General features: G+C 42.9%; 1 protein-coding gene across 2 annotated transcripts in view; it reads right to left on the reverse strand.

Moving 5' to 3' along the window:
• The window catches only part of HOPX (HOP homeobox), a 33,280-nt gene extending 15,542 nt beyond the window's left edge, over nucleotides 1-17,738 (reverse strand). Inside the window, exon 1 of one of the 2 annotated variants that reach the window (XM_061420261.1) lies at nucleotides 17,355-17,738. The gene's annotated coding sequence lies outside the window, so the exon portion shown is untranslated. Of the gene's footprint in view, nucleotides 1-12,972; nucleotides 13,044-17,354 lie in introns of those variants that run through there. The other variant, XM_061420260.1, reaches the window with a different exon arrangement.
• Nucleotides 17,739-24,571: the final 6,833 nt, after the last annotated feature.

Genomic DNA, 24,571 nt, shown 5'->3' on the forward strand with positions numbered 1-24,571 from the left:
GACTCACTTTGCTGTACAGTAGAAACTAACAACATTGTAAAGCAACAATACTCCAATAAAGATTAGTTTTAAAAAACTGAAAATGAAAAAAAAAAAGAAAAACTGTACTTCTTCCAGCAGTAGGTAGCATTTCCTTGCTCGACATTCTCATCAACACTTGTATTGGCAAACTTTTTAATTTTTTTCCAAAATGGTTAGATTTTTGTGTGTGTGTGTCCATGAATAATATCTAAACCTTCTTGAAGCTGTTTATGTCTCCATCCTGCTTAACTTCTTGTGCTAAAATTTTCCATACATTTACTATTTAGTGTATAAAAAGAGTGTTTCCTGCTGGAGCCCAGAAGGAGATTTGAGGTATTTTTGGAGAGTTTAGACTGTCTTCAGGCTAGCTCGTTATTTCCACTGGTGACCAAGAACAATGTGAAAGATGGATGGAAAACTAATTACAGCAGGCCTTTTGTCTGTATAATGCTAAAAATGTTTCTATCTTCCCTTCTACAGAGCTTCTGGGAGTCAGGACTTCGCTCTGCACTTAAAAAATGTGTTAGCTGTATCAATTTATTGTTCCCTCACCCTTTAAGCAAATATCAAAGTCTCCAGATCAAAACGACAGAGATGGACTTAAAACAACTGAATAAGGAAGAAGAAAGGATGTAGGGATAGGCAGGAAGAATAAAAGAGATTATTTGGTTGTGGGCTTAAAATAAGATATAAACATGTGAGATCAACTAATGTGCTCAGTCTTTGAACTGCAATACCATGACCATGGGGGTACTGCCTTCCAGTTTAAAAGTGGGTTACTCTTAGTTCTTTCAGTTTTGCTCACAATCCTCTCTTAGAAATAGAATGGAATTGGTCCTGTTTTGTGGTCAAGAAAGGTTAACTAACTTATCTACAGCATCAGAGGAAGACTCAGAATTCCCCTTTTTATTCTGGCCACAGCTGTAACATCAGCTCTTGATGTCATAAGCAAGATTGACGCCTACTTCCAAAATGCAGTCTCCTTACACTCTTTTGATGTCACAGAAATTCTAAGATATGATTAAATCACCTGCTTGGATCTTTGAGCTCCAGTTTTGGTCATGGTCTTTCCCTTTAGTGAAGAGCTGGAACTGGGGCAGGCAGGCCATTTCTGACTGACTGGTCTCTCCAGCCTCATTCCCTAGTGGCTTCCACAGCCCAACCCTCTTGTAGAATTCCTCACCTCTCCTGGGAAAGCCCTAGTATCTACTTGACACCAAGGCAACAGAGAGAATGAAATCACCCCCTTTCAGGTTTTGTTCTGACTCCACACTTTGAAGTACCTTTTGGGGAAACGTTCAAGTTTGTCTGGTATGATCTGAACTCTTAACTTCTGATCCAGTGTAACAGCTATGGGCACTCACGGAACCACCTGCCTGCTCACAATGACAAGCACGCTTTATTCTCCCAAAACATGCTGCTCTTGACTCCACGGGGCAGGAAGGCTTAGGGCTTGAATTCATTCATTCCAACTGGTCACCAGCAATGCTACCACCCCAAGCACCTCTCATTTCTCAAAGTTTTGTTAGGCGAAGGTATCATCAGATTTAGTTTTCAGCGTTTCAGCCCTGCTCTGGGGTTGCGTATCTCTTAGGAGTTAAGCCACGACTTAAAAATATGAAATGCTGCCTTGCTTTAAGTTCTGTATATCCTATGCCCACTTTTATATGTGTCCTGTGTATTTGCTAATCTGGCTTAGTACATTCCAGGTCCTCCTCTTTAGACTTGCTTTCCTCTTGCCTTAGAAGCTCCTCTATTTCAGGAAACCCAGCAGAATTAAAAGCAAACTGAAACTTGAGCCAATGTAATGAAAAGGTCAAATAATTAGAACTCTTGAGCACTAATCGTTTGAAATATCACTTTGCTGAGCCTCCATTTCTTTCGTGGAAAGAAGGGGTATAATAATACACACCTGGGTCTAGTTCACTGCTCTGTTGTAAAGTTCATATGATATTGTTGTAAGGAAAGTGTTTCTAAACTGTAAAGTGTTTGCTTATGGAAAATACTACTTTTTTTAGGTAACTAACTTATTTGGCAGTGCCAGGTCTTCCTTGTGGCATGTGGGATTTTAGTTGCAGCATATGGGATCTAGTTCCCTGACTAGGGATGGAACCCAGGCCCTCTGCTTTGGGAGTGCAGAGTCCTACCCACTGAACCACCAGGGAAATCCTTATGCATGTCTTCATACTAAGTCATTCCAGTCGTGTCTGACTCTTTGCCACCCTATGGGCTGTAGCCCTCCAGGTTCCTCTGTCCATGGGATTTCCCGGGCAAGAATACTGGAGTGGGTTGTCATCCCCTCCTCCAGGGGATCCTCCCTGACCTAAGGATAGAACCCATGTCTCTTATGTCTCCTGCATTGGCAGGAGGGTTCTGCACCACTAGCACTACCTAGGAAGCCCCAGTCCTTGTACTATTGTTTTTTAAAAACCATAGTTCAGTAGGGCATCTTCTGGGTAGCAAACTGGTAAGAATTGTAAGTTTCACTCTTTCTGAGTTTCAATCCCTTTTTTATCTTTCTGGAATGGTAATGCACAATGGTTGAAATAAGAACCTTTTTTTGAGAGAAAAAAAAAAAAATCAAATGCTGTATATATTGCTCCATCTTAAGAGATATTCCTAGATGGAACTTCTCAGTACTAACCAGATGAGGGTGGCAGGTTTTCTCATGAGCAGTTCTACATGTTGTATATTGATTTGAACTTAGCAGTTGATATTTTCCATAAAATGTTAGTTTCTTTGCTCATTCCTCACCACCACTCCCTAACATACTTTCATCTACTAATGAGAAAGCATTACTAGGACAGAAGGTGAGTAGTGAGGAAGTTAATAAGCAGGAACAATTATTCTATGAATTGGTGAGGAGAGTTTTTGAGGCTGTCTTGGCCTATGAGAATAATGACCAAATTGAAGTCGTTTTGAAATAATTTGTTCATGGGCTTGTCTTCCCCAACAAATTATAGGCTTTCCTTGGTGTTTATGTCATCTCTTACAGATTTTCATTTCTCCAGCACTCGTTAGGTGTGTCTACCACTTAATAGGTGCTCATTGTGTGTCTTTTGAACTGAATGTAGCCAATGGCATCTGGCCTGACTTGATTTAGGACAAAAGTTAGGAAGACAGTGCTGTGTTTTCAACAATCAGGACCTGCCATGTTCAAAACCAAAACATAACACTGGAAAAAATAACATTCTAGCCTCCTAATAATGCCCTTTGGTTCTCACTGCCCCAAACAACACAGAGCTGATTCCTATTTTTGAATCAGATACAGAAACCTCACAACAACATATATATTGAGTAATTATTATGTGTCAGGCACAGTCCTAAATGTCTTAGACATATTGACTCGTTTAAGTGTTAGAAGAACAATAACACTATGTGATAGACACTCTTATTGTCTCCACTTAATATATGTGTAAAATGATGGAAATTATACACTTTCCCCAAGGAGATGTGTATAACCTTCTCCAAGTCACAAATGAAGTGAGTGGCAGAGCAGGCATTAAAACCCAGAAAGTGTAATTTCTGCATCCATGTTTTTAACCATTACACTGCCTTACCTCTGTGTACCAAGTAGCTAGGTAGATAGAAGCACCCTGATAGGTGGTTGCGGGAAGGGGGGCAGTCAAGCTGAGTGGTGCTCCTAGGACAGGAGTGAGGCTGTGTCCCCTGTCTGCTCCAGCTTCCGTGGGGTGGGGCTGGTCTGAGAGCAGAGCTTCTTCCCTGTGACACATTTCTCAACCCTGGTGACCAGACATGACTCTGACCCAGCTAAATGGATTAGTTGTGATTTTAGTTAATACTAGCAGCACCATCAGTCAGGCTAGCATTTCTTTCCCCCACACATGCTCTTCTTTAATTGGTACAGATGTACTTGAAAGATGACATTATATGAATAATATAGTACACAAACGAGAAAGAGTTACAGCATCTGATAGAATGGGTCAGATGGGTTGGCTCCAACCAGATCAGCTGGCTCTTAGTGAGTATTGCTGCTATTTTAACCCCTACATGTACACAGTTTCGTTGACTTAATTAAGGAACTTCCTAAGACTATTGTTGGAACAAATCCTTCAGCGGTCCAGACCTTCTATAGCCATTTACAGAAAATAGCAAGATATTATGAAAAACTGTTGGAAGTGAATGACTTCCAGCAGTGAATTAATCATTAATTAACTTTGGACATAAAATTCTTTGCCTGAACACTGAGTTCTTTTCATTGATAGCCCAACTCATGTTCTAATCCAAAGATTTGTATGTGGAAACATAGGAAAACAGTGAAAATCAATAATAAAACCTTATACTCCTTTTGCGAAACAAGTGGAGCACTCAGTCTACCTCCTTAGAAATAAATGGGTAAATGAAAGAGGGCAATCCCATTTCCATAATCTTCTTAGAGGAGATCTCCATTTTGTAAGCAGGTTGCTTTTCAAAGGTTTATTTCTACTATTATTGTTATGAATTCAGAAATTTTTCTCTAGAAATAATACTGTAAACTATAGTATTATAATTATAGTAAATAGAATCCCAGGCTAACCCACAAAAGGGAATGTAACTGAAATGCTATATAATTCATAACTGGAAAAGAATAGAAAATAATCCTGATAAATTATCCTAGTGAAATTTAATAAGAAATCATTTCTTTATTTTGAAAGCAATGCTTAAGAAAAAGGAGTGTTGATTAAAATTTGACTTGAGAGAGATGAGGTTTTGGTGCAGATATGAAAGGGGTTTGGCAGGGAAAGTTTTGAGAATATTATAGGCTGATGGCATAACTTTGATGCCTGTGAAGTATGCAAAATAGTCCCTGACACTTTGTTGGGTGTGTAGTGAAGGCTTATGATCAAACGCATGTTGATTGAACTTTATTTTCAAAAATCACAGCTTATCTTTGTCTTGATGAAGGCATAGTAATTAGAGCTGCATTTTGTCTGTGTGTCCTAGAGGAACTAAGGAAGGGGAAAGAGGAAGAAGAAACGGGGAATGTTGAGAAGGATTGATGTGAAAAGCAGGTAATCTGAGATATGATTAACGATGTGAATGGTAAATAAAAAGCCAGAGGTTACTTTGCATGGTCCTCTCCTCCTCATCCTTTTAGCCAGTCCCTAAGTGCGCTGCTAGGCAAGAACAGTTCAGTTGCTGACCAGAGCTCTTTGTAGATAGGAAGGGAAAGAGAAGCAGAAATAAAGTTTTCTCCAAAGAGGGAATGTTTGTGTTTTTTTAACAGATGAATTATATGTAGGGGATACATGTTAAATAAATCCTCATTAATGAGTGAAAATACTAAACTGGTATGGAATAATGGAAAGATCACTGAGCTAGAAGTCAGAGCTGATTTCAACTTTAACACCTCTACTTAATAGTTACATTATCTTGGCTGAGGTTTGGTTTTTTCGGTTTGGGTTTTGTTTTTTGTTTTTTTAACTTATTTGAAATCTAGTTCTCTTCTCTGTAAAATGTGAATAAAAACTTCCCTTCCTGCCTATTTACTCTGGTTGTGATCCAGTGAAATTACTGAATATTATGCTCATGAAACAACTTAGAAAGCTGTAAAATAACATACACATTTCCAAGAGTGTTATGATTATTTCTTCAGCCAGAAAAAGTCAAGTTATTGGGTCAGATGACCTCTGAGATTGTTTCTCTTTTTAAATTCTGATGATGAGAATGGCCTGGGTTTTGAATTTTCATGTTATTCTTCATCAGCAGCTTAATGATGCCATGGACCTGAGAAAGGGGAGTACAGTGTCCCCCTAGGGCGTGTCCATGATCTACGCAGCACTTTGTACCTAGTTGCTACTTCAAAGGACAACTGAGGGACCCAAGAAACATTTTGAGTCACAGTGCTTTTTTAATATTCAGTCTATCTGTTAAATTAACATGGCCATATAATTTGTCATCACTTGAGTGGTGACATTTAAGTGTAAAAGGGATACTTGAATAATTACACCAGAACAACAGGCCTATATGAAAAATGTCCAGGCAAATCTAGACGTCCGGTCCCCTCATTACATGTAAAACGTTAAATTTCTCACTTTGGTGTAGGATAGTAAAAATTCTCCTTTGAATTTAGGAATCTGAGCTACTGTTATGTATTAGCAAGATGCAGGCCTTATTAGGATCTTGAGGACAGACCACATATACCTACCCAAAGTGTTGAATAGGAGGCTGCTTTTTGCTCTCAAGAAAGCATACTGTTGCAGCTCTATGGTTAAAAGGTAAGAGGATACACTACAGCTTCAAATTTCCTAACTTTCATTTTTATTTCAGTTTGAATACACAGAATAGAATTTATCTCACAGGGTGAATAATGCTTGGGCTTCGGCCTGCTTTGGGTATTGTTAGCAGAGTTGTACTAGAGCTTAGTAAGTGTGAATACCTATTACATATCAAACAGAGATTGGTCCTATGATCAAACATAAATAAAACGAAAATGGCTTGTACTAGAGATTTCCATGATACACAGCCAAGCCTTTTCAAACTAGATAAAACAGGAGGCATGAGACTTGTGAAGAAAACTGAATCATCAAGCCTTCTGTTTGAAAAATGTCTGATGCTCTAACACACGAAGAAATTAGACTTCTGTTATGGTATTTCTAAAGAAAACCATTAAACATAAAGACAAATTTGCACTACTAAACTTAGAATCAAGTAACAAAAGATCAACTTTCTGAAGTTGGTGGAGAAGAAAAATGGCACAAATAAGTCAAAAGGGCAGATTAACATTCTTTTTATGTTTTAGAGTATATTTTTAATATTAGTTTTTGTGTCAGCCATTAAGCTTCCTAATTATGTTTTATCTAGAACATTAATTACATTAAGTCAGTATTGAGGTGCATGTGTTTGTTGCATAGAAAAGGAAGGATGCTCAAAACCTTGAAAGCTGGGACTTCCCTGGTGGTCCAGTGGTTAAGACCCTGCCCTCCCAGTGCAAGGGGTCTGGGTTCCATCCCTGGTCAGAGAACTAGATTCCCCATGCTGCAACTATGATCCCTCATAAGACCTAGCACAGCCAAATAAAAATAAACTTTAAATTCTGATGATGGAAATCAGTCTGGTATTTTAAAAATTTGGTCCCTCTAAACCATGCATAGATAATTCAGAATAAAGTAGAACTGTCATATTTCTCTGTGGTCATTCTGTCACTTTAGAATGGTAAAAAATTAGTTTCTTTCTGAAAATATTCTCACTCCTGTGCCTGACTCTGAAGAGGGCTGTTCATTTGTAATTCTGGAGACATGTCATCATGATTTATTAATTTTCAAAATGTATGCTGGGTTATATAGTATTTTTGCCTGAGTCCTAATTACCTAGTAAGGAAAAGCAGTTGGGCACCTTCACGGGACTACACAGGCATGATCAGTAGATGTTCAGGCTGCTGGCTCACAGGCTGTTGAAACCTGCCCAGTGCAAGCAGGCGTAACTTCTTCAGGTTGTTTGTGCATTTGCTGGAAAGGTTCTTTGATAGAATGGAATTATCTCTTTGCACAAATACACTTGAATCAATTATTATTTTTTATGGTCCAACTACCATTCTTATTTTATGACTGTACTTTAAGTAATGGATAAAATGACACACACCTGGTTTCTTTGTAGAGCTCCAAATTATGCCAAAGTCCAACCATGCATGCTGCTTGTTGCCATGATACTCAGTTATATGGGCCTTATTTTTCCCCCATTGAGTGGTTTTTATGAACAGGTGTTCAGCTAATGGGATAAACAGAGGGCGTGCAGCTCTAGCCTAACCATTAACATCACAAAATAATTGGAAAGGACAGATATACCAGAAAGCTAGCTCTGAACCTACAGTAGATCTTTTCTCTGAGCATCAGATATAATTTTGCAGAAAGAGCCTGGATGGAGCATCAGAAGACCTGCATGCTCTTTCCAACAGTAGCACTTAAGTCTCCAAGCGACTTTGGACAACTCACTTAATTGTTTTGAACCTCCATTTCTTCATCTATAATTGAAGCTATAATCCTACTCCACCTGTCTCACAGGGTTGTTGTAGGATTCAGTGAGACAGATTAAGTTTATGAATATCACTATAAATTATAAACATGGTATAGATATAAGATACCATTGTTAAGGTTCTAATCCAGCTTTCAGTGGTTCAGGATACAATGTTGGGCAACTGATAACACCAGCTTTTGCGATCATTAATATAGCAAAACACCATAAAAACTTCACTCTGCTTTATTCCTAATAAGATTTCTTAAAATATTTCATTTGCTTTGTCCAGTAATCAGTCAGCAATACAAAGAAATGAAATGCTTCTAAAACTGCCAACTCAAGTTTAAGAAAATAACATTTTGAGAAGGAGTGATTGCTGAAGATCACGCTCTTTAAGTTCTAGAAAATTATTTCAATCAGTTTTTAAAGTCTTATAAAAGAAACTTAGTGAAGCTTCTAAATGTTTGAAATACTCGACTACTGCTGCTGCTAAGTCGCTGTAGTCGTGTCCAACTCTGTGCAACCCCATAGATGGCAGCCCACCAGGCTCCTCCGTCCCTGGGATTCTCCAGGCAAGAATACTGGAGTCGGTTGCCATTTCCTTTTCCAATGCATGCATGCATGCCAAGTCACTTCAGTCGTGTCCGACTCTGTGCGACCCCATGGATAGCAGCCCACCAGGCTCCTCCATCCACAGGAATCTCCAGGCAAGAATACTGGAATGGGTTGCCATTTCCTTCTCCGTGAAATACTAGACTAGAAGTTACAATATCAGGCATCTCCATTTTGTATGGGCGACTCAATATTCCATATTGCTTAGAGAAAACACAGGCCATCTAGCCCACTCCACTCCAATCCCCTGTCTTCCACCAACCAGATCTAAATGGTGGTTGACTATACCTGTGAGGGTATTCATTATAGCAACATTTGTGAGAATTGTAGGCAGAAGAACTGTCTAAAACTAGAGGATTAGATAAACCAATGGATCAAGTAGCAGACTATTAAACTGGAGTTAGAAATAATGCATTGGAAATATTAGAAATATAATTGGCAACACAGGTAGACCATAAAAATGTGGTGTTGAGTTAAAAGAGAGAGCAAGAAAGAGGGAGACTGGGAGAGCAAAAGAAATAGAATGAGATATAAAACCTAAGAAGAGTCTTGTGTGTACTATGAGTTAAGGAATATGTTAATTCCACATGAGCCTAAAGACAAAAAAAAAAAAAAAGACTTTGAAGACGAAAATATTGTTGGACTGCCCCATCTTTCAGAGCTTGCCTGTATAATTCTTTCCAATGTATTTGCTGCATAATGAGGGAATATATTACAGCTTACCTCATATTCTTCATGTGCAGACTACCTGGGCTGGCTTTTTTCCCCAAAGGGCAAGGTGAATAGCTGGTCACTGACCTCCAGGTCCACATACTCCATGCTTTTCAGTGCCATCATCAAATGACTCTCTAGCCCTCTCTCACCCAATTTAAACAGCATAGGGTCCTTTTGCCACTCCTCATAGACTTCTTTCGAGCTAGTTTGAAAGACTTTCTTTCCTTTTGAACTGTGGAACCCTGAACTGGGTACCAGGCTAATGAAGGCAGGAGAAGCCCTCCCTCCTTCTTCACACATGCTTCATAAACCTCAGTTCTAGTCATCTCCAAAGGATGCTACTCTACTATTCACAAAGAGCGTGAAGAACATATAATAAAGTGATAGACACTTCCAGGCATAAATTATTGAATTAAAGATTTTTTAAAAACATATTTCGCTCCTGGACCAGTAGACTAGAAATCTGGAAAGGAGGGAGGGAATATAAGCACTGGGGAAAATCGTTTATGTAAATTTCCTCAGGGAGCAAGCACACAGGAAGGAAACGAAAATACATCAACAAAAACTAGACTGTCTAAACAGATCTGTCATGGCCTTAAGAATTACAGGAAGCTTCCTTCGTGATCCATCTAGATCTAATAGCTGGAATGAGCGCCATTAGTTTCCTGCCCAGTTACACAAGGAGATTAGAGTGGATCAGTGTCTGCCTTACGTTGTATGTGACTTTGTTTTTGTTTTAACATATAAAGATAGAATAGTTCATTCATGAGTGATCTGACTGGATTTTTATGTTTGATCACTTTTTATCAAAACCACCAGAAGTAAATCACAAGAAATTATACAAGGATGGGTAAAAGTAATATGCGTGCTAAGTCTCTTCAGTTGTGTCCGACTCTTTGCAACCTTGTGGACTGTAACCCTCCAGGCTCCTCTGTCCATGGGATTCTCCAGGCAAGAATACTGGAGAGGGTTGCCATGCCCTTCTCCAGGGGATCTTCCCGACCCAGGGACCGAAACTGAGTCTCTTAAGTCTCCTGTATTGGCAGATGGGTTCTTTACCACTAATGTCACCTGAGAAGCTTAACTTCTCTACTTTCAAAAGAGCTTCTATCATGTCCTAAACATGGCCATGCGCTAACAAGAGCCTAAAGCAAATATCAGAGTAACTTGACCTTGTGATTTGTTGATCACAAGTTTCCTTGAACCCCTAGCATTCATTTTGAACTTCTTTTTGGTTCTCTGGCCGGGCAGGATGGATACAATGCTTCCCACAGGGAACCTGAGTCACTGGGGAGTGAGTGACTTGGCAGAGAGGCCAGAATGAGGAGTGGGGAGGCCTGGGTTCACAGGCAGTTCAGCCTCCAACTAACCCAAGATACAGGGCAACTCACCCTACTCTCTTGTTCCTTCATATACTGTAGTCACAGATGACCAGATAGTATATTGCTCAAGGTCAGGTATTTTTTAGAATGAAAGGAGGCACTAGTAGTACTCCACTGGAACAACTGATGTTTTAGGCTTTTCCCTCCCACTTAAAATTCCATAATAGCTGAAGTAGAGCTGAAAATATAACAGGTTCCTGACCACCAGACTCCTGCTCTGCTTCCCAGGCTAGGCTGTCTGCCTTGCGAGGACCTGTCTACCTTGGAGATCTGTGGAGGAGTGTTTACTTTATCACCTAAAGATCAAGGGACTTCCCCAGCCATTAAAAAGGACAGCCTGATCTGCACCTGCTTGGTCAGGCATTCATACGACCCAGACCCTGCCTGTGCTCAGAATCAACAGCACTGGAACCCCAAAGCCACATCGAGGTCACTGGCAGGCAGGGGAGGCTAAGGGAACCGGGCCAGGAAGAGGGCAGATGCAGGCAACCACTGTGTGGGGACAGGCCCTTTCCTTTGCAGCCTCAAGCCTGTTCTCCACTGGCCCAAGGCCTGTGGACAGGACAGGTGTGGTCCAGGGGCCACCTTGGGATCCTCAGTTGTTGGGGGGTTCGGCACCACATGGAATTCAGGATCTTAGTTCCTGACCAGTGATTGAATCTGTGCCCCCTGCATGGAAGCACGGAGTCCCTCCTCAGGTGTTGAATCAACTCAGGTAGTACCTCAACCTGAGTAGCAGTTCAGAGTTGTGACAAACCTCAGTGTTATTAGCTATGTTGTTGGCTATAGCTGACTACCTCAATTATCCATGCTATTCCTAGTCCCTATTTCTATGGATAAACAAGAGTTGCTAAAACTATTATTTTGAAGCAAGATTTGGTTGGAAATCATAGCAGGGCATTGTACAGTGGTTTTTGTTATAGCAGCCCTCTTACTACATGCACATTTTCTTAGCAAGTAATAAGTCCTTCAACATTATGCGATGCTTAGGAGTCTCGTCAGCCGAGATGTATCATCTCATCTAGTTATCTTTGAGTGTTCAGTTTACACAAATGTGCTGACTTAGACAAATGAACTCGTCTCATGCAATGCTGACCCTGCATTGCAGTGCACACAGCACTGCCAATTACAATGTGACCTTCTGCAAGTTACTCATTTAACCTTTCTGAGCTTCCCTTCCTTCATCTTTAAAATGGGGGCAACAAATTCCACTCTGCAGACAAAAATCACTGTAAAATGTAATGGGCCAAACTAATATAAGGTATATTATCATTTCATTAATCCAAACATACTACTGGGGAATCTTTATCTAATGTTGAAGCCACTGAGCATCTGAAAGATTTAAAGCTTTAAATAATTTTGTTGAAGTACCAAAGACCAGCCAATGTCAACCAGCTCATTAGAAAATCTCTGGTTTTGAAATGAATGCCAAGGTAGTATACAGTGCACTTCTGCTTCAGAAATCCTGTTTAGCATAATCCTACTTTGTAAATAGTCACAAAACATTTTGCAGGTTTGCTGAAATAAACTTTCTTCAGCCTTCAGAAATAATAGATACATGAGTAGGTATGCTGCTGCTAAGTCGCTTCAGTCGTGTCCGACTCTGTGCGACAGTCCCTGGGATTCTCCAGGCAAGAACACTGGAGTGGGTTGCCATTTCCTTCTCCAAGGTGTTGGTTTTTAATAGGCAGGTTGCTGCTGCTGCTAATTCGCTTCAGTCGTGTCCGACTCTGTGTGACCCCATAGACAGCAGCCCACCAGGCTCCCCCATCCCTGGGATTCTCCAGGCAAGAACACAGGTTAGTACTTCATAAATCACTCCAGGCCACAGGCCACCCCTCTAACAATTTCATCATTGCATAGCCCTGTTCACCTGGCTTTTTCAATTTGGAGGAAACCATCAACAAAATCCAAAAACTGATGTGGGTGACAGATCATGACACAGCCCTAAAATATATATGTATATCCAAGAAAAGTAAGCCATTCCACACAGAGAGAATTTAGAAACAAAGATGAAGGGAAAATATTCAGACATGTCATACCAAGAAGGTAGAAATTCTGTCACTGTTTTACAACCCTATTTCATCAGTGGTGCAAACCTGTCACTTATTTAAAAAAAAAAAATTTTTTTTTTTGGTGAAACTGAACGGTAAGAAGAAGAAACATTTGGCTTCATCTGCAGCATTAAAGCAAATTTGAGGGTACTACCCTGGTGGCAACAGTCTAATCCTTTACCCCAGAGCTTGGGTCTGCTGTCTCCTGGTCTCCAGGGGCCCAGGACGATGCTCACCTTTCCCCTCCTCGCTCACGGCTGTTCTCACCAGTCAGGACTCTGTGCCGTGTAGCTCCTGTATCTGGCAGACTCTGCTTCCCCGGAGAGAGGTTCAGAACACCCTGATCACACCCCTCTTCAGAGGCTGGCCCTACCTAGTATAGCTACCACTTGCCAACAAGAGCTGCAGCAATCTGAGCTTTCCAAATGCAAGAAAGTCTGTCAGAGTCACAGGAACTAAGGGGATACCTTGCCCCAGGCTGCAGGACTGGGTCCCCAAGGGAGGAGGCCCCTTGTCACTAAGCCTGGGCAAGTTGCTCTGCCAGTGCCAGCCTTCTGCCCTGAGAAGGAAGCAGGTAATATTTATAGAGCCCTGGAAGCAGAATTTATTGACGTCTTAATCCCTACTGTGGGGGAAGGCAATGGCACCCCACTCCAGTACTCTTGCCTGGAAAATCCCACGGACGGAGGAGCCTGGTGGGCTGCAGTCCATGGGGTCGCTAGGAGTTGGACACAACTGAGCGACTTCACTTTCACTTTTCACTTTCATGCATTGGAGAAGGAAATGGCAACCCACTCCAGTGTTCTTGCCTGAAGAATCCCAGGGACGGGGGAGCCTGGTGGGCTGCCGTCTATGGGGTCACACAGAGTCAGACATGACTGAAGCGACTTAGCAGCAGCAGCAGCAATCCCTACTGTAGTGACCTGATGGTGACTTTCCATTTCTCAGAAAGATAAATGAAAGGCAGCCATCTCTGAGGAGGATGAATGCATTTAACAAAGAATAGACTCATTCATAAAAAGAAATCTCTTAGGGCCCACAATGTGTAGGAAGGTCCATATGGGAAGTGACTGCAGGACTTCTATTGAAAACTCCCAATTTTGGTATAATTTCCCCCAGTAAGTTGCCTGGGATTCTGAGTAATAGGGATATGGTGATGGTGATGGTTTAGTCCGGCAGGCTCCTCTGTCCATGGGATTTCCCAGGCAAGAATACTGGAGTGGGTTGCCATTCCCTTCTCCAAGGGATCTTCCTAACCCAGGGATTGAACCCAGGTCTCCTGCACAGCACATTTTGACTAAAACTTTGATTCTGCTGATTACTCCCTCCCAATGGTAATTATATTCAAAGAACTCCCAGATGTGTTATCTTGTTGAAACCTATGTAATATACCAGGGAGGGACATAACTCATTAAACAATCATTGTCTATTAACATTATTACTTTAATTAGTTTTCCAGAACTGGGTAAGCAAAGCCCTAAGGGATGAGACCCTAGAAATTGTTGGACTTGGAGGAGAAATGGAAGAAACCACCTGAAACATGGCAGGTGGCCCCGGCAGAGCAGGTGAGGCTCTGCGGCCCCAAAGGCAGACCTACACCTGCCCCTGCATGGACACAGGTGCCAAGGTGAGGGCCCCATAGGAAGAACAGAAACCACAAACTCCACTCTGCTCATGTTTCTGCCCCAGCTGCCCTGGGAATCATGATGAAAAGACCCGTGGTGCCAAATAGACTCATCCCAATGCTGAGAACCCGGGCTAGCGCCTGAAAGACCGACTTGGCTGTCCCCCAGAGCAGAGCGCCTGATGCATCCGCCCTGATTCTTTTCAATAATTATAATCCCCTGACTTAGATTAGATATTATGTAGGAAACAAAAGGAAGCTTTAGTTTTGAAACATCCCTTCTCACACGTTAGCACAATCCTTAAATAATGCACCTTTGAGGCTCTGACTAATTCGTCATGCCTGGCACCAGGAACATGTCTGGGTTCCAAGAATTTGCTGGAAATGCGCCAGATATCCTTCCCTAGCTAGAGTTGGAAGTGTGGTGCTGAGGACCCAGAAGCAGTGGTCTTGGGGGTCCCTCGTCCTCTGAGGTCCTATCACTATCCAATTGGGTCCCTGGCACACGATGGTCAAGGGGTTGGGGGTTCATGTGGCCGAGGGCAGGCCCTGCCCTGTCCATGTGTCTCATGAGTGGTTTGGGTTTCACTGGTTCCCATCCCCAGCTGCACATTAGAATCACCTGCAGAGCTTTAAACAGTATTACTGGAACCACCCATTCCTGGGTTCTGATTTAATAGGTGGGGGCGGGGCTCAATCCCAGGTATTTTTCTCGAGGTGCACAACCACCGCCTGAGATGATCTCTGGGACCCTTCCAGTTCTATAAAAGTCCACAATCTTGATGGTTTGGGCCTTCACTTTATTTACTGAGTTAATTTTTCCCCAAAATACTCGTTTCTCATTTTCATTATGTTGCTTAGGCAGATTATTAGAAATGCTTTTAGTTATCTAAAAAAAGGTGAATTGTTAAATTATTGCTTGTTGAGTATAACTGGCTTCTAACACTGCACGTTTAAAGTGTGTGATCTGATCAGTTTTCACAAGTGAGAAATGGTTGCCTAATCATGATAGTGAACACACCCATCACCCCCAAACCCTCCTAATCTGCGTAACTGTCTTTCCAGCTCCCCTGTCTCAGGTAACCACTGAGCTGCTTGCTGTTCCTATAGAGTAGTTTGCATATTTTATCATTTTGTGCAATGCAGTCTGTACTAATTTTTTGCTAGCTTCTTATATCCTTGTATTTGAGATTTCAAACTCTTTAAGAATAGAAGCCACCTTATATTTCTTTTCTCTTCCTCTTGGCCCCCAACTAACCTTTGCTCAGAGAAGCCCCTTAATCATTATTTGCTCGATGGAAATCAGACCTTTATGACCTTACAACTGAGCTTCGGTTTGGTGGCAAGAAGTGCCTGCTGTGTTAAGGGTCTTGACTCCCCACTACCTCTCTGTAGGTTCCTAGTCAGCAGCTTCAGCTCAGTTAAAAAATTATGCACTTTCTTAAATCTGAGTCTTTATTTAGGGTCATGGACTGCTGCTGCTGCTGCTAAGTCACTTCAGTCACGTCCAACTCTGTGCGACCCCAGAGATGGCAGCCCACCAGGCTTCCCCGTCCCTGGGATTCTCCAGGCAAGAACACTGGAGTGGGTTGCCATTTCCTTCTCCAATGCAGGAAAGTGAAAAGTGAAAGTGAAGTCGCTCAGTCGTGTCCGACCCACAGCAACCCCATGGACTGCAGCCTACCAGGCTCCTCTGTCCATGGATTTTCCAGGCAAGAGTACTGGAGTGGGGTGCCATTGCCTTCTCCGCATAGACTGCTAGGGATCCAGAAAATGGGCATCCAGATGAGTACTGGGGGCAGAGGGCAGGGGAACTACATGGAAAAAGCTCTTGGATTTCCCCCAGATTCTTCATCACCAGACTCTTGATCCAAAAGGAGGAACTATGGAATTCCAGGTTTGATCCCTGGGTTGGGAAGATCCCCTGGAGAAGAGAGTGGCAACCCACTACAGTATTCTTGCCTGGAGAATTCCATAGACAGAGGAGTCTGGTGGGCTACAGTCCATGGGGTCGCACAGAGTTGGACACAACTGAGCTACTAACACACACACATGGAAGTCACATCATGTTTCATTCCTTATTCTAGTCCTATGCATTTATGAATATGATGTCTAATTATATACCCCCTACTATCTGCTCCCCCTACTTTTTCCTTCCTTAATCCCAAGTACCTGTATTTTGTTTTCTGGACTCTGGTTATTCTTAATCCTACTGAACTAAATACACTCCAGGGCCCTGTTGACTGTCAATGCTACCTCATGGGAATTTTTTTGCATTCCTTGTCTAAGATCTTCTCACCTAAGCTTTGTGGTATGTTGTGCCTTTTAATTCTTATTTCACTTTACTTAACTATCTGCCTAGATACCTGGTGCTCAAATATCACAAAGTTACATTTCTGCAAAGCCCAGAGCATGTTTATTTTCATCTTAAACAAGATCAATGTTTTCATTGTTATAACTGATAAGGATTATGAGAACCAGAAGTAACAACAAATAGCATTGCAGACTCTCAGCGGAGCCACCTCTAATCAACCCAGAGACACCTCCCCTTTTGGAAATTTTGACTCCTTTTGGGTCAAAAAATATTTTTAAACAATACTATATCTGATTTTAGACTAAGGTGTAGAATAGCAATATTGACTTCTAAAGGATAGAAATTCATATGCACTGAGCACAGTCCTACAAGCACTGCTTTCACTATGTCTTTCAGAGTTAGGAGAGATATAAAAAAAATCTCACCTGCTAGTCAAAAGGTCAACACAGACTCCCCCTGGCTCCAAATGCCCCTCCACTCCCAGGCAGGGTTGCCAACGTCTGATGCCTCACACCCCTCATCGTTCTCTGGCTCCCTGCTTGGGGCCGGCTCTTTAATTCTCCCTTTTGTCTCTACCTTTTCCTATCAGAATAGCAAACAGGGTCACAACAGCATTTCAGTCCAGTCTCTACACAAGTTCATTCCTCTGCCTGAAAGGCAAACCTCTGAAAGTTACTTACGTGGAAGCGGCAAAGGCAAGCGCTGGATTTGGATGCTGAGTTAGCTGATGCCAGCCTGCTTAAATAGCTGGGTTGGCTGACGCAGGCTGTGGATAGCACGTTTATTTACGCCTGTGAGTGCACGCTCAAGCAGGGACCTGAAAAACCTGCAGCGTGGGCAGGAGGAGAACAGCGGAGCGTTCCATCTCTCCTGGTAATTCAGGTTTGGTATTCAGGCGGTGACTTCTGAGAGTCTCGTGGAACTTTCTCGGCACTGCCTTCTTATCCCTGATCTCTTTCTTGGCAAAGGAGAACTCTTCACCAAGATCGGATGAGAGAGGTGCAGCTGAGAGAAAAAGGAAGAAATGCAGGACCCTGGACCCTTGGCCTGAGCTCCTTATTTTGAATGGACTTCCAGTTAAATGTTGCCTCATTTCAAAGCATAGGCTTGAGGTTGATTTTGCAGCTCCGTGGACAGGATGACAAACTAAAAGCCTGGGCAATAGCCCAATCAATGAAAAGTTGTTTTTTTTTTTTTTTTCTTCAGGCACAGAATGTACAAATAAGTTATAAGGGAGGATCAGGCTAGGATGATACAATGTGAGGTCTCCTTTGAAAGAGATTTTAATTTCTTTCCCTCTGCATCTAGACTGTCCTCCCAGTTGTCCCTCCTCTCCCTTTGTTAATGAAATTCCTAGCTGAGAGTTGCAGGATTCCCCATGAGAGCTCAAATAAATAACCAGTGTGTGAGCAAGGCTGTGGGAAGATGCACTCTCAGGGTGCATGTTCAGTGGTTTGTGTGGCCATCAGAGGAAAGCTTCCTAAGGGTGAGGGTATGTGTGTGGGTGTGGGGACCCAGGTAGTCAGTGTTTATCTGGATTTGACAGCTAGATACAGGAGTTAATAGTCAACTGCATGACACTAAACACATTAAGTGGGTTTGATTTTAAGAGGATGAAGGGAGACAGGGTTTGGTGAGATCATTTATGAGCATCTGTGTATATTTGCTGGTATGTAGCCCATACTGGTAAGTACCATCCAGATAAACACAACCTATATTTTTCACTTCACTGGAGAAAGAAAAGGCCCACTTGATTCTCTTGGGAACAGCGGCTATAGGTGAAAGAAGAGCAGCAATCATTCAGAATATTTCTTTCTCTCTTGGAAAAGGGGATAATGGTCATAAAACATGTGTGGGAGAAAAGCGGAGACAGGGAGCCTAGCCCACCCCATCCCTGGTTACCAGAGGAATTCTTTTGTTTCTCCTAATTCATTGCCTAACTTCTGACTGTTCTGTGGCCAAATCTGGATTCTCGCCTCCCAGGCTTCTTGAATACAGGGTCTATGTCTTGTTCATCTTTTGACACCCACAGTGCCTGGCACAAATTCTTGTGACAATGAATATGATCATCGTCATCATCTAGGATCTAGAGAAACTGACTATGCGCCAGCACCTGGGCAAAATGGTTTATAGAGAGTTTGCTTGCTTATTTAATCCTCACAATTCTATGAGTTAGTTTTTTTAATATCATCATTTCACAGATAAGGGAACTGATACTCAGAAAAAATTAGATGACTTTCCCAAGGTCACAGCAAGTGGTAGAGGTAGAATTTGAATCCCTACCTCTGGTTCCAGTGTCTGATGATACTCAGGATTGATTTGAAGCAATGTTTTGAAAGTTGACTAAGAATGTTTTTGCCTATTCTTATTTGTTTACTTGTTTATCATTAGTCTCCCAGAATGTGATTTCCTTGACTTAATGACCTTGCCTGCTTGTCCAGTCCTGTAAACCCAGCACCCAGCACAGTGTACGGAACAAAGCAGGTGCTTGCTCAATAAATATATGCTACTTGTTCAGTTTCTAAATTCCTCTGAAGGCTGTGCATCCCAAGAGATAGAGTCTGACATCAGCAGAGTCTTATCTTGCTCCAGACGCATTTTTTTCGCTCTTGTATAAATGCACTGGTTACAAGCTGTTTCTCGTTATCCAGTGTATCATGGGGATGAAACTAAAAGTGGCTGAAACCATAGAGCAGTTTTACATCAATTAAGAACTCTGCAGGTATGTGGTTTCAGTTTGTCCAGTGGTGCAATGAGGTCCTCAAGACCCAGACTTTTTCTATTTTTCATTCTGTAGCCTTCAGAGTGGCAGTGTTACCACCTCTCATGGTGGCCAGGTTGCTGCAGTAGTTTGGCACATTTCATCCTTAGATGAAGCTGAAGCCACCTGATGTGAAGAGCTGCCTCACTGGAAAAGACCTTGATGCTGGGAAAGATAGAAGGCAGGAGGAGAAGGGGATGACAGAAGACGAGATGGTTGGATGGTATCGCCAACTCAACGGACATGAGTTTGAGCAAACTCTGGAAGATCTGAAGGACAGGGAAGCCTGGCGTGCTGCAATCCATGGGGTTGCAGCGAGTCTGATATGACTTAGCAACTAAACAACAACAAGACAGGTAGGAGGTGATGTGGGCTTTCTCCTTAGTATCTCTCTTTGTCAGAGAGAAAAATCTATCCAGAAACCATCAGCAAATTTCCAGTTATGTCTTCTTGCTGAGAAGTGGATCACATGAATACCACATTGGCTAAATCCATCATCTGCAGGGAGGAAATGAATCACACTGATCAAAATTTATCTCATGAACCCGGAGGAAAGGTTCCATATTCCTCAGACAAGTTTCCCTGTTATCTAAACAAAATCAGGGTCCAGTGAACAGAGAGGTGGTACAGAAGTGCTACCAACAGTTCTGTCTATCTAAGAGGTCCTTTGAAGTATGACAGCCTCAACGGCTTTAGTGCTTAGGAACCATCCAGGACTCAAAAATTGGATTTTCAATTTGCGTGGGTGTGTTTTAAGTGGGGGCTTCCCAGGTGGTGCTAGTGGTAAAGAACCCGCCTGCCAATGCAGGAGACATAAGAGATGCAGGTTCCATTCCTGGTCAGAAAGATCCCCTGGAGGAGGGCATGGCAACCCACTTCAGTATTCTTGCCTGGAGAATCCCCACGGACAGAGGAGCCTGTTGGGCTACAGTCCATAGGGTTGCAAAGAGTTAGACACAACTGGTGACTGCAGCCATGAAATTAGAAGACGCTTACTCCTTGGAAGGAAAGTTATGACCAACCTAGATAGCATATTCAAAAGCAGAGACATTACTTTGCCAACAAAGGTTCATCTAGTCAAGGCTATGGTTTTTCCTGTGGTCATGTATGGATGTGAGAGTCAGACTGTGAAGAAGGCTGAGCGCCGAAGAATTGAACTGTGAAGTTTTGAATTGAATTGAACTTTTGAACTGTGTTGTTGGAGAAGACTCTTGAGAGTCCCTTGGACTGCAAGGAGATCCAACCAGTCCATTCTGAAGGAGATCAGCCCTGGGATTTCTTTGGAAGGAATGATGCTAAAGCTGAAACTCCAGTACTTTGGCCACCTCATGCGAAGAGTTAACTCATTGGAAAAGACTCTGTTGCTGGGAGGGATTGGGGGCAGGAGGAGAAGGGGACGACAGAGAATGAGATGGCTGGATGGCATCACTGACTCGATGGATGTGAGTCTCAGTGAACTCCGGGAGTTGGTGATGAACAGGGAGGCCTGGCGTGCTGCGATTCATGGGGTCGCAAAGAGTCGGACATGACTGAGCGGCTGAACTGAACTGAACTGAACTGAAGCAACTTAGCATGCATGCATGCACCTGTTTTAAATGAGAAAATCTTGCTTTCGCTCTCAGCAGAATTAAAACGATTTCATCAACCCATAATTAAGGGAAGTAGCTGACCACAGTGGTTTTTTTTCTATAGATTTAGATCCTAGGTCTTTATATGACCACTGATTTTCTGCATATCCAAGGAATAGCATGCAATCTGTTAGCCTCTCATCTTCTCCTATGTCAAATGGGGTTGATAGAGCTGTTGACTTCTTAGAAACATCAAGTCCAATAATGCAACTAATTATAGAAAGGATTGCAAAACAAGGTATGGGGGTTTAAGGCTCAGTTTCCTGTTCCTCCTCTTGTTTATTATTTTTTGGTGAACAACATAATCCCACATGTTGGCATCTGCCTCTGCCTGAGAGCTTCAGCTTTTGCCTGGGATGTGTGAATTAGAAATATATGGTTGATACAGTAATTTGCACGTGTGTTTTTTTTTCTCCTGGTGGTTAACACACTTCAAATTAACACCTGCAGATGGGTAATTACTTTCCCTTGCTTTGCTGTTTTAGAACTCTTCCCTGCGGTGAGCTTCTGGAATTATCTGTTGTCACCCGATGGCTCTCAGCCTCAGTGCCATCTTCTGAGAAACAGCAGAACGAAGTGGAGGAAAGAAGTGAAAGTGCAGGCTAAAGCGCAAAAGGAGAAAGATGAGGCAGAGGTCCAAGTAAACTTGTACACCATGGAAGCCACCAAAGCAGAAACAAGAGAAGCCAGAGGCCAGGGGCGCTGGTACGAGTTGCTGAATTGCCTACTATCTAGAACTTGTCTCAGTGGATCTGGAATGTCTATGGCCGTTCTGATCCCCTCGACCACCAGTCAGTGGATCTGGAATGTCTATGACCGTTCTGATCCCCTTGACCACCTCTGGGAGACTCACCTTGTTCACATGGAAGCTGTCCCTTTTGCTCCTTTGCCCTGGACCTGTGACATTCTGGGCTAGTTCTCTTCCCCGTTGTGGCTGAATGTAACATGTACAATAAATCATCTCTTTTGCTGTCTTAGCAGAAGAAAAAACAAAAAAGAGAGAATTAGGATAAAGGATGAAGTGAGCTAGTTGTTATGCTTTACAAGGAAGGAACAATGTCCAGGAATTGGTAAAAAAAAAAAAAAAAAAAAAAGTTTTTGCCGAGCTACTGGAAAAATGGTAGGAAGGAAAGAGTATGGGCTCCTGAATCATACAGACTTGGATTTAAGCTCCATCTCTGCCACTTTCCATCCATGTGACCCACAGAAAGTTGTGTAACTTCTCTCAGACTTAGTTTCCTCAGCTGTAAAATGGGAATAATGATGCTTATCTCACAGGTTCCCCATAAAGACAGATATAATACAGGTAAATTACAGCATAGTGCCTAGAACATGGTATATAATCAACAATTAGTAGCTACTGCTAATACTTAAAACAGAACCCCAGATTTTCCTTGGTCTTCTTTGTGGAACCCACACATGGTGGGCATAAAGTATTTGAGCCTAAAACCCCCAAGTACTACAACAAACAAAGGTGTTTGGTAGAGTCGCATAGAAGACAGTGATATCTGAATAGCCATTGTCTTCCTGTCCAAAGCTAGACATCATTGGGTGCATCCCTGTATGAATGGGGAGCACATGCAACTGAGCAATAGTGCAGAGAGAGAAGTTATTCCCTGGGAGTCAGGAAACTATCAAAAGCGTTTAAGAAAATTCACTGTGAAGGATACAAACTTCCCAAAGGCCAAAATCTGACTTGTACAGAAGCAGATGGGGAAGAGGAGGTAACTAAAATACAGAAGCATACTTGTTGGAAGTTCTGCCCTCAAGGTATGAACTTGTAGACAGAGAGACTGAGAATTCTCTATAGATGATGTGGAAGTTCTGACTCCTGCACGCCCTTCCTGGTCCAGCCTGTCCGGGGTGCAGAACAGAACAGCGTGGGAGGCAGAAAAGGATCTGCAGACGACAGAGAACCTGGATCCAGAAAAGGATGCCAGTTGGCCTGGGTAGGAGGTGTCTCGCTTGGCTGCTCCCATCAGTGGGTGTCACAGTTTCCCTGGTGAAGTGGGGCTGGCGGTTACAACATAATCACACTCTATTCGTTGTAGTTTGTTGTATACCTAGTAGTGATTAGGTCATTTTCTCGGTGAACCATAGGTATTCCATCGTCAGTGTGGAATCCATCATCTTACCTAATCCATCTGTTGTCCGTACAGAGTTCTGAGTCAGCGGATGACTGGGGGTGAGAATGCTGCCACCTGTAAGCAGCACCCCTTAACAAAGTGGCCTGGGTAAGGCTGTTCCCTCTGGTATGGCCCGTGCTGCCTTTTCTTCTCATTCCATTTAGTTTCATCCAGAGTCTAATGAATGGGGAGGGAAGGGGCCTTGTTTTCCTTTGAAGTTCCATTCAGCTAATGATCAGAGGAGGAAAAGGCCCTTGGTAATGAGGAACATCACCCTGTCTGTGGAATGAGGATGGAGGCGGGCATCTCTTCAGCCCAGATGCCTTGCTTCACCCCTGCCTCCCTCAACATGAGGACCTACCATCTCTGACATGAGCTGCAAGAGAAGCAGCATGGTGACTTTCTCAGGGTGGAGCCTCACTGGAGAGGCTTCCTGGTTCATGAATAATGGGAAGATGTTGCAGGTTTGGGGCCACCTCAGCCTGCTCGTAATCCCCTAACACATGGGGTGAGGAAAGAGTCCCCACACCCACTACTGAAATTTCAGGGATGGGCCCTGTGCTTTTAGAAAACAGGCGGTGGAGACTGGAGTAAAGAAAAACAAAACCCTTAGGTAAAAACTTGCTTGACTGGGTGTCCAACCCAGGCATAGTCCACATTCCTGACCACTGCGTGGGATGATCTTTACAGCCATTTCTCTTTTTTTAAATAAATAAGTCTATTTATTTATTGATGGTTGTGCTGGGTCTTGGTTGCTGCTGGGCCTTTTCTCTAGTTGCGGTGAGCCCATGAGCCACAGCTATTGAGCCGATGTGCCACAACTACTGAAGTCCACGCACCCCAGAGCCCATGCTGCAGCCTCTTCTAACAGCAACTTGCAGAGCCCAAGAAGGAGAGGAAGAGCGGCCCCTCCTCCTCCCCCCGGTCCCCCCCAGCTCTGAGCTCCATCTATTTAAGACACTTGACTTCCGTGAATGATTTGAGTTGGGAACAGAGAGGAAGAAGAAAGGACAGAGCTAACAAAAATATGATGTTTTAAGACAAAACAAAACAGAGAGATTTGCATGTTTTATATAGTGGAGGAAAAAGGGTTGAAAATAATTCAGGCTAAAATTACAGATCAGCAGAAGGGAGAGGAGAGTTTTGATCAGAAGCTACAGACCTTCTTCCTCCTGCCTCCTCCTCTCCACCCCAGAGGCGCCCATGGACTCCGGGGCTGGCCGTGTTGCCAGCTCTCAGCTCCTCCCCTGCCTCAGCCCTGTGTGAGGAGGGAGTCCAACTAAATGATCTCTTCGAAGCCCTTTCTATCTTAATCTTCTGTCCTCCAAGAAGACAGAGTCAGGTGTGGGTGGGTGGAGAGGAGGGACCCTCAGCAGCTAGAG

Source organism: Bos javanicus, chromosome 6 (genome assembly GCF_032452875.1).
Source record: "Bos javanicus breed banteng chromosome 6, ARS-OSU_banteng_1.0, whole genome shotgun sequence".
NCBI classification, from domain to species: domain Eukaryota; kingdom Metazoa; phylum Chordata; class Mammalia; order Artiodactyla; family Bovidae; genus Bos; species Bos javanicus.